This window comes from Spinacia oleracea, chromosome 1, assembly GCF_020520425.1.
Source record: "Spinacia oleracea cultivar Varoflay chromosome 1, BTI_SOV_V1, whole genome shotgun sequence".
NCBI lineage: Eukaryota > Viridiplantae > Streptophyta > Magnoliopsida > Caryophyllales > Amaranthaceae > Spinacia > Spinacia oleracea.
Genome location: NC_079487.1, coordinates 84,213,462 through 84,223,737, shown reverse-complemented (window position 1 = coordinate 84,223,737; position 10,276 = coordinate 84,213,462). Strand labels below are relative to the sequence as shown.

Genomic DNA, 10,276 nt, shown 5'->3' with positions numbered 1-10,276 from the left:
ATTATTGACCAAGGAACAAATTTATGATTAATCTCTCAATATAACAATTCTTACTATATTATAATCCGTACGTACGTAATTATAATATTTATTGATATAAAAATTGTATAGTACCCGTGAATGATAACATTTGCTCAAGTTATCAACTAAACAATTTGCTCAAGTTATTATGGTTAAAAATTCTGTGAAGGTCGGCGACCAAAGACGACTAACCTCATGAATTAAATCTGGGCCGTTAATAAAGTTCAATTAAATCTAGACCGTTCACTTCATTTTACTTTGTAATGACTTGTTTGCCTACCATAAAAATTAACTTGTTTATATTTAATATTAAGTGCCTCAGGTTTTATATTGAATATTTAATCCTTAAATGCATAATTATCATTATGTTTTCCGATTATCTTCCATAAACTTTTTTTGTCCATCATCTTCAACCATCATTAAAAACAAATACAAAAAAAACTCATATGTTTCGTCATTATTTATTGTGTTCTACCTCCACCATCATACTCTTTCTCAACCACATTCATTTCAATGTCAAAATATAAATTAATGATTCCCATTAATAATTTTATGATATCATACTTGTTTTTAAAAGCACAAAATTAATATTTTGCTTATCCCACTGCGGTGTTGTGTCGTTGCCCAAAGGGTCAGATATATGACCACAGTCAACTTAAAAAACAATTTGACAACTCTCATTGTCAACATTGTGGCTTTTTTTAATGGGGCAAGCATCACTTGACAGTAGGCATAATTTCCGGTAACTTTTTTTGCTCAACCGGAGAAAAAAAAGATATTGACATATTTTTCATAATTTCAATTCCTTTTTAGCTCTAGATAATTGTAAATAAAATAAATAAAAACTACACTTTAGTACTCATAAGAAAATACTAATTCTTGTAAGGGGAACATTAAAGTTTAAAATAATAAGCATGACTTGTATTTTTATTAATGACATCATTATCATGAGTGATGTTATTATAGAGTAGATTAACCTTTACAATACATTAGGTCATGAGTTGTTCTATTTTAGCCTGATTAGTTTTTTTCTTCACTTTTCCAACACCAAAAGGCTGCATTTTTGTTAAGAGTGCTCGAAAACTTGTCGTTTTAGTCTGAACATTTCGCGTTATTTTTTTCCTGCAACTTTGACGAATGCATGTGGGGCGCACTTGACACACGGGCCATGCCTCGACATAGTTTGTGGAGCGTTTATTTTATAGGTTCCTCGTGAACTTTTTGTGTGTTACTCATTGTTGGTAGTCGTGACTCGTGAACCATATTTTTCTCAGCAAAAAAAGTTCATGAGCTTTTTTTTCGTTAATGGGACTGATCTTACTAATACTTCTTACCAATAATACAAAAGGAAAAACACATGTTTTGTATGTGTTATAAATACTCTGTCTATAAAATAAAAGTTGACTCTGAACGATATTATATTCATACGTACAGAGTAATATGGAGCATAAAATAAGAGTGATTTCCGGCAATAATGCGCCCAAATAAGTCAAAATTCTCAAAATACACCCCTATTTATCAAAATTCTCAATGTACCGTCCACGTCAGCCACCATTTCAACAATTTTTTTTTCCGACCACCATAAATCGCCGTTTATGAGTTAATCGCCAATTCAATTGGCGATGTCACTTGTAGTAAAAAAAAATTACGATTTAGGATCAAAGCAATATTAAACTAACTCAAACAATATTTTTGATTCAATTAGCAATTTCAACTTTGATTCAATATCAATTTTAGTGAAAAATTATACATCATCAAATTAGAAGAAAAAAACGAAATTAAACAAGGCCTAATTATACCAAGTTATACACTGCTAGAGGTGAAGATATCGGAGATTTGAAGGTGGCGGCAAAGGTATGTGATCGGCGACGAGGAGTTTCAGTGGGTGGTTGTGGGTGGTGATAATTCAAGGGGCTTGTCTTACTTTTTAGTTTTTGGTTTATGGTTTTAAGATTCTGGGCAGAGAGATGGTATATAAACAGCGGTGGGTGAGTGGAAAGATGGTGGAGAGCTCAACGCGAACTCACTGAATTCTGGGTTTCTATATTAATGACCCCCACTAGGTTTTTTGTCCTTTAACGCATACATCGCCAATTAAATTTCCGATTTACTAATTCAATTGTCGATTTACCAATTGAAATGGCGTTTTTGTGTTGAATTATTAAGAAAAACACAGTAATTTTTTCTTGATGACGTGGATAGTAGATATGAAATTTTGTGGAAAAAGGGATACATCTTGGGAATTTTGACTCTTTCAAGCATTTTTGTCGGAAAATCATTCATAAAACAATACATGATTACAACAATCCCATCAAATATAAGTCGATTTCAGATCGAGTCTAATCAGATAACAATTTTACGAGTAAGTGTATTCACGCATATCAAAATGTTTGATGAATTCCAGAATTTTTGTCGGATTATTCTCGGTTCTATATTTCTTTATCCCAATTTCTGATCCTACTACTCTGCTACTACTGTCTATGGAGTTATACTTTGGGCCAGGCTTTTGGTTTTGTTATCGGGTTGGATAGGGCCATCAGTGAGCAGCTCTTACAGTTCTCACGGTCACAGTCTCACAAAACATGAATTATATTAGATAATATTTCTCGATAAGTAACACGAATAAACAATTACACAATCATTGTTGAATATGCACATGAAATTAAATTGAATACACAAATTTAATACTCCGTTCATCTCTCAAGAAAATTGTTGAGGTCGTTAAAGTCAATATTTTTGTATTATGTCCCTTTGATTCCCTCATTTTATTCAGATTTAATCACAGTTCAATTACATTGGTGATGTTTATGTATTTTTTCCCCATCGGTTTACTCTCATACAACGGGTGTATTGTGAACGATAGTGGTAATCACTCTGAATCACGTAGAGGTGACCTTTTTTGAAATTGGCTTTTATGTGATTTGGGTGATCAATTCACTCTTGTATTGCTGGTGACATATTAGTGTGCTCATCATGTATGTTGCACTAATATAAAGTTGTACGACTCTCTTAATTTGTCTTTTTAGTTGTTCATATATTTTGATGGTGACCGTGTTGACAAGTATGTGTTCAAATATCCTATTGTAGAGAGCGGAGTATATTATACGTAGGGGAGAAAGTGGAGATGGAGTGTATTTTGTTTGGGAAGGGGAGGTAAGTTTTGATTTAGTAGGGTTCATTCTGCAATATAGTACTTTTTGGTAATCTTGGGGTTTTCTTAATCATGTGTTCTTGTTACATAATGTAGGTTGAAGTTTGTGGACATGCAGAGAAAGAAATTAGCTCGGAGTTCCTGTTAAACGCTATGATTATTTCGGTAATGGTAAATGTTGTCACTCCTTAATTTTTTGTAGTGACATAGCTTTTGTAAAAATAAATAAGAAGAAAGTAAAGCAGGAACAAGTTAGTCTACTTACTACCAAATAATCAATCCATCACACAAATTCTCATTCAACCAACAAAAACTCATTTTCAGACCAATTGAAGGCAAAACATCACAAACAGTTGTAACTTAGAATTCCAAATTTAACTGAAAAACTCAAAAAAGGCAATAGATGATGAACCTTAAGGGAAATAGGGAAAGCCATAATGTACTGCAAAAGACTCCTTTTCATATATGAAGAGAAGATATAATCCCATCATTGAAATCATCCACATAAGCAATCACCTCCCTAGCAAGCTCACTAGCCCCACCAATGACCTTAGTCCAAGCCTACCTCCCTTCCGTGTACCTCGAGTACGAGGCCTCGGTACGAAACACAAGCAGAAGGTCCAAGACGGGCACCATAAGCTGATAAGGCAAGGAAGATGCCCTCAACACAAGGACCCTTGAAGAAAGTGAAGAAAAAATATGTGGGAGGAGGGAGACAATGACCCTTGAAGAAAGTGAAGAAAAAATATGTCTTACATGCCTAAGGGAGCTTCTATGTTCTGTCCAACTTTCATGATTATCCAAAACCCTCTTTTTTCTCATACCCTTTTCCCATCAAGCCAATCAGGTAAAGCTGTCAAAATTGAGATCAAATTTAGGGGCTTTCTGGGGTTTTGGGGATATGGGGAGAGTGAAGAATGGATATTTAGATGGAATTTGTAAAAGGGTTTTAAGGGGAGAGGTAAAGGGGATAATTTGAGAGAGATTTTGGGGGTGAATTTGGAAGAAAATGGTGGTTTTGAAGGAGGTTTATTGTTTTGGATGATGAATTTGACATTTTAGGGATTATTAAGAATTGGAAGGAAAAGGGGGAGAAAGATTTAGGGCAAAGAGAAATGGAGTTCAAAGATGGGGTACGTGTACAGTGAAGAGTTGAGCTAGAGAGGAAGAAGAAATGGGTACTTGGATAGTTAGAAACCGTTGACCGCGTTAGATTTTTTACACTTTAGACACTTTTAAAATCTATCTTGGGGGTGAATTTGGGGGTGAATTTGGAAGAAAATGGTGGTTTTGAAGGAGGTTTATTGTTTTGGATGATGAATTTGACATTTTAGGGATTATTAAGAATTGGAAGGAAAAGGGGGAGAAAGATTTAGGGCAGAGAGAAATGGAGTTCAAAGATGGGGTACGTGTACAGTGAAGAGTTGAGCTAGAGAGGAAGAAGAAATGGGTACTTGGATAGTTAGAAACCGTTGACCGCGTTAGATTTTTTTACACTTTAGACACTTTTAAAATCTATCTTGTTCGGGTTTTATATTTAATAGCCACTTAGCATAACAATTACTATTTTCGGCAATTACTATAAATAGAAGTTTTGCTACGGGCGATCATTTCATTTAGTTGCAGAGATGCTCGTTTGCTTAATCAAGAGATTCGATGTTGACAAGTAGGTTATCGTTTCATCATTGAACTTTCCTCTTCGAGACGAGGGTAAAATGTAGGCGTCTATAGTATCAGTACAACTTTTTTCATTTTAAATTAAGATATCTCTTTCGTTTCTTAATCGTTTTAAGTGATTCAAAGTTCATTTTCCCTTGTCTCTGTAAGGATTTCATAGAGAACAGTATATCAACACAACTCGTTTAATACTTCACAAATATTTCAAAATATCACGTATCTTTTTTAATTCATTTGATATTTTACAAAATTCAAAAGTGTGCTCTCTATGGAACATTTACACATAAAGGATAATAATGAGCATCACATAAAATGATTTAAGAAACAAAAGAGATAGTTTAATTTTAAGATGAGAAAATCGTAATTAATAGTGATTATAAAAAAGATACTTTAATATAGTAAGTAACAATAAAATTTTCATAACATACGGTTTAATTAAATAAAAAATGGTGTATTTTTAAAATGTACTACTCCCTCCGTCCCGGAATACTCGCAACGTTTTGACTGGACACGCTTGCCAATGCACAACTTTGACCATCAATATCTTTAATTACATATTATAAAAACTTATAAAATGTTAATATTTTGAAAATATATATTAAGATGAAGCCAACAGTATATTATATACTAACATTTATTTTCATATATACTTGAAATAAAACAGGGTCAAAGTGAATTATGTGAATAGTGCAAAAAGTCAAACCGTTTCGAGTATTCCGGGACGGAGAAAGTACTAAGTAGAAAGAAGTATTAAAAATCCTAATTTTCAAAACAACAAAACTAAAAACAAAAAAACTATAGGGACGATATCACCCAAATTTTTGGCTGCATAGCTATGCATGCAATTTTGCATGCATATGAGCTTCAACTGCTTTGTTTTAGCAGTTTCAGCCTTCATTTTTTAGTGCATTATTATGTTTCCTCTTTTTTTAAAAAAAAAAATTAATTTTTAATTTTAATTTTTTCCCTATTGTATAACACTTGTTTCCCCCCAAAAAAAATCTCATTATTTGAGTAAGCTGCAAGCACACATAAGGAACAAACAAATGGACATTTAAAGTAACTTAATGAACATTCATGTTCAAAAAATGAACTTGTCATCTATTTTTCTATATGCTTCTTCTATTTTAGTTCTATTTCTATGTGCTTCTTCTATTTTAGTTCTATTTCTATATGCTTCTAAATTTTCTGCTTCTTTCCTTTCGGGTTTCACTTTTTTCGCTACACCGGTCTTTTTTCTCTTTCTATCTGCTTCCTTATTTGCAGATTCTTTTCTTGTTTTTTTTGTCTTCAATTCTTGCAGCCTCTCTTAATACCACATCTTCCATTTCGGTTTTTTTCTTTTATTGTCGCATTCATATTAACCTTTTCCGTCCTGCATGAAAATCATAATGTTGTTAGTTGAACATTGTTCTGTATAAATTGAACATAAGACTTGAGAAACTGAACATCACACAAAGTGTTCTTATTCATGAACATATAATAGTTTTATAAGTTGAATTTAGTTGAACATGATTCGTTATAAGTTGAACACGAAACATGAGAAACTGAACATCACACAAAAATTTTCTTATTTGTGAACATCATCTTTTATAAATTGAACATCATCTTTTATAAGTTGAACATGATGAGTTATAAACTGAACATGACAATATTTAGAAAGTGCCAATTTTAATATTTTAGTAAAGAACAATGAACATCTGCTTATTACTGTTGCTACTTGCCTTTTAGTTGAACATGAGACTGAGAAATTGAACATCACACAAAAGTATTGAACATATATTAGTTTTATAAGTTGAATTTAGTTGAACATGATTTTCTATAAGTTGAACATAAGATTTGAAAATTTGTACATCACTCAAAAGTATTCTTATTTGTGAACATCATCTTTTATAAATTAAACATCATCTTTATAAGTTGAACATGATGAGTTATAAACTGGACATGACAATATTTAGAAGGTGTCAACTTTGATATTTTAGTAAAGAATAATGAACACCTGCTTATATAATATGAACATGATCTTTTATTAAAGAATAATGAACATCTGTTTTAAAGAATGCTTTTGGCTCGTTGTTTGATGTTGATGCTTTTTTATTAATGTTGATGCTTGCCTTTTAGTTGAACATGATTCTGTATAAGTTGAACATAAGACTAGAGAAACTGGACATCACACAAAGTGTTGAAGATGTCATAGTTTTATAGGTTAAATTTAGTTGTACATAATTCTTTATAAGTTGAATATGAGACTTGAGAAACTGAACATCACACAAAAGTATTGAACATATATTATTTTTATAAGTTAAATTTTGTTGAACAACGTCACACCAAAGTGTTGAACATATCAGTTTTGTAAGTTGAATTTAGTTGAACATGATTCTTTATAAGTTTAACACGAGAGTTGAAAAACTGAACATCACACAAAAGTATTATTATTTGTAATCATCTTTTATAAGTTGAACATGATAAATCATAAACTGAACATAACAAACTCAAAATTAATATTCAGCAATAACTACCACAACCACCACGAACAACAATCCCAACAACAAAAACAACACAATACTAAGTTACCAAATGTAGTTCATTCTACAATTCTGAACATCGAACTTTATAAATTAAACATGAACGACGATAGATCTAAAATTGCAGCATAAAATTGTTGTTAAAAAAAATGAACACTAACATATATTAATTTGAACATCTCCAACCACGAAATCAATTAAAGACAATATGTAAATTAAAGTCAGAATCAAATTTGGTGACGAAACTAACAAATTATTAAACACGAATTCGCAGCAAATGAACCTTGAATAAATGCATATTAAAGATCAATTTACAAAGGAAACTCACGAATTTCATACAAATAAACATGGATTGGCATAAAGAGAGGAGAGAGATATTCGCCGGATCTGATCAAAAATTCGCCGGAATCGATGAGAAATTTGACAGATTCGACCAGAAAATCGACAGATCTGACCAAAATTTGACATATCCGACCAAAAATTCGACAGATCTTACCAGAAATTCGACGAATCCGACTAGAAATTCGCCGGAATCATGAGTAACCGTCACTGTGGCATCCATCGGAGTCAAATTGGAGGTTTAAAGAGAGATATATATGTAATTTGATGAGAGAAAATAGTAGTTTGATGAGAGAGAATGTGGAGGTTTTGATGAAAGAGAAAATGGTAAGAGAAAAATAAAATGGGGTTTGATGAGAGAGAAAATGGGGAAAGGTTAGAGGAGAGAGAAAAATGGGTATGTATAATGTAGTCACGGATTTCATACAAATAAACATGGATTGGCTTAAAGAGAGGAGAGAGATATTCAACGGATCTGATCAAAAATTCGTCGGAATCGATGAGAAATTCGACAGATTCGACCAGAAAATCGACAGATCTGACCAAAATTTGACATATCCGACCAAAAATTCGACAGATCTTATCAGAAATTCGACGAATCCGACTAGAAATTCGCCGGAATCGCATGAGTAACCGTCACTGTGGCATCCATCGAAGTCAAATTGGAGGTTTAAAGAGAGATGAATATGTAATTTGATGAGAGAAAATAGTAGTTTGATGAGAGAGAATGTGAAGGTTTTGATGAAAGAGAAAATGGTGAGAGAAAAATAAAATGGGGTTTGATGAGAGAGAAAATGGGAAAAGGTTAGAGAAGAGAGAAAAATAGGTATGCATAATGTAGTGTGTCTTAGCTCATATGCATCTAGAGATAGATACATACTTATACAACCATTAATAAATAGTATATGTTTGGTTTGGTTGATGGGGAAATTAAAAGCCAACCCCGTATTCTAACGCAAATACCATTATGCAGGGGTGTGTATGGTGCTCTTGGTGCACTGGTGTCCAAACGACACGCGTCAAATATAAAACGCGGATATCTTGTTGAATCCGGAGGAGAAAAGAACAAACGTTGCTTTTTTGATAAAAAAAGAACAAACGTTGTTCTTTTGTTAAAAAAAAGAACAATGACTGCTCTGTCCCTTTTTTTCGTTCTTTTGTTTTTCGCTCTATTTTTCTGGTATATATACCCTTCTTTTCTATAATTTTCAAATCAGAATTTGTAAAGAGGACAGAGAAAAACTATGAAAAGGAGAGAGAATTTGTGAAGAGGAGAGAGAAAAACTATGGAAAGGAGAGGGAAACAGTGAAGAGGAGAGAGAAAGTAATGGAAAATTCTCAGATATTGGTTGATTTTTCTACTTCAATATCAAATTCTATTGATTCTTCTTCTTCAAATTTGAATTCCTCTGCTGATAATTCAATTTGTGAAGGTAATTTTTCAATTTTTAAAAACGAATTACTTATTTATGATGATTTTGATTTCGATGTTCATTATTTTGATCATTTCAATTTATTTTGATTTTTTTGATCATTTCGATTTCTGCATTTCTCAATAACTTTGATTGATGTATTTTGATTCTATATTTTGATGATTTTGATGATTAATGTATCTTGATTATATATTTCTGATAATTTTGATTTCTGTTCTTTTTTCGATTTTATATGTTCTTTTAGTCTTATCTTTTGTTCTTTTAGTCTTATCTTTTGTTCTTTTATATATTGGTTCTCATATATGTATTAAGAGATTGTAATAATACAGAAAATAATTATTGAACATGTTGTTCTTTTTTGCTTTAGCTTGTTGTTCTTTTATGCTTTAGCTTGTTGTTCTTTTGATATTACACACCTCAGATCAAATTGTTCCTTTACCATTTTTGTTGTTCTTTTATCTTTTTTCTTGTTCTTTTTTCACATGGTTAAAATAAGTGTTCTACATGATATGTTCTTTTCTGTTATTTATAATGTTCTTTTTCTTTACTTATTATGTTCTTTTATGCTCTATTGTTATTCGTTTTTTTATTGGTAATGTTGTTTTACATGGTTAAAATAAGTGTTCTTAATGATATGTTCTTTTCTGTATTTATAATGTTCTTTTTCTTTATTTATAATGTTCTTTTATTTATAATTTTCTTTGAGGTTCATCCTCTTTTTGTTCTTTTGAGGAATTGCTCTGTTTATTCAGCGTCTATTCTTGTTCTTATAGCTGTTTTTGAAGATTTAATATCATTTGTTGCTGGTCAAGTAAAAGCTTCATTTGCTCTTCAATACTGTACTTTTTGAAAAAAGAACAACATAAAAGAACATTAAGATTTATATCTAATAAACATAAAAGAACAGAACAACAAAACACAAAAAAAAAAAAACAAACAAACAAGTGCACCGTTCTTATCATGAACATGGCTTGTATTTCTTCTCCTTCCCCCACTTTTTTTTTATTTCTTTTATTTTTCATTTTCTATATATATAATATTTCTCATATTGGATTCATAACTTCTCATTTTAGAAACACATTCTTGAGAGAGAAAGAGGAGAGCTTTTAGTTTCTCCCAACAAAAGAGAA

The 10,276-nt window shown here is 31.7% G+C and overlaps 1 pseudogene; it reads right to left on the bottom strand.

Moving 5' to 3' along the window:
* Positions 1-3,515: 3,515 nt before the first annotated feature.
* On the bottom strand, positions 3,516-4,501 carry LOC110775369 (voltage-dependent chloride channel 1, chloroplastic-like; annotated as a pseudogene).
* Between the last annotated feature and the right edge of the window lie 5,775 nt (positions 4,502-10,276).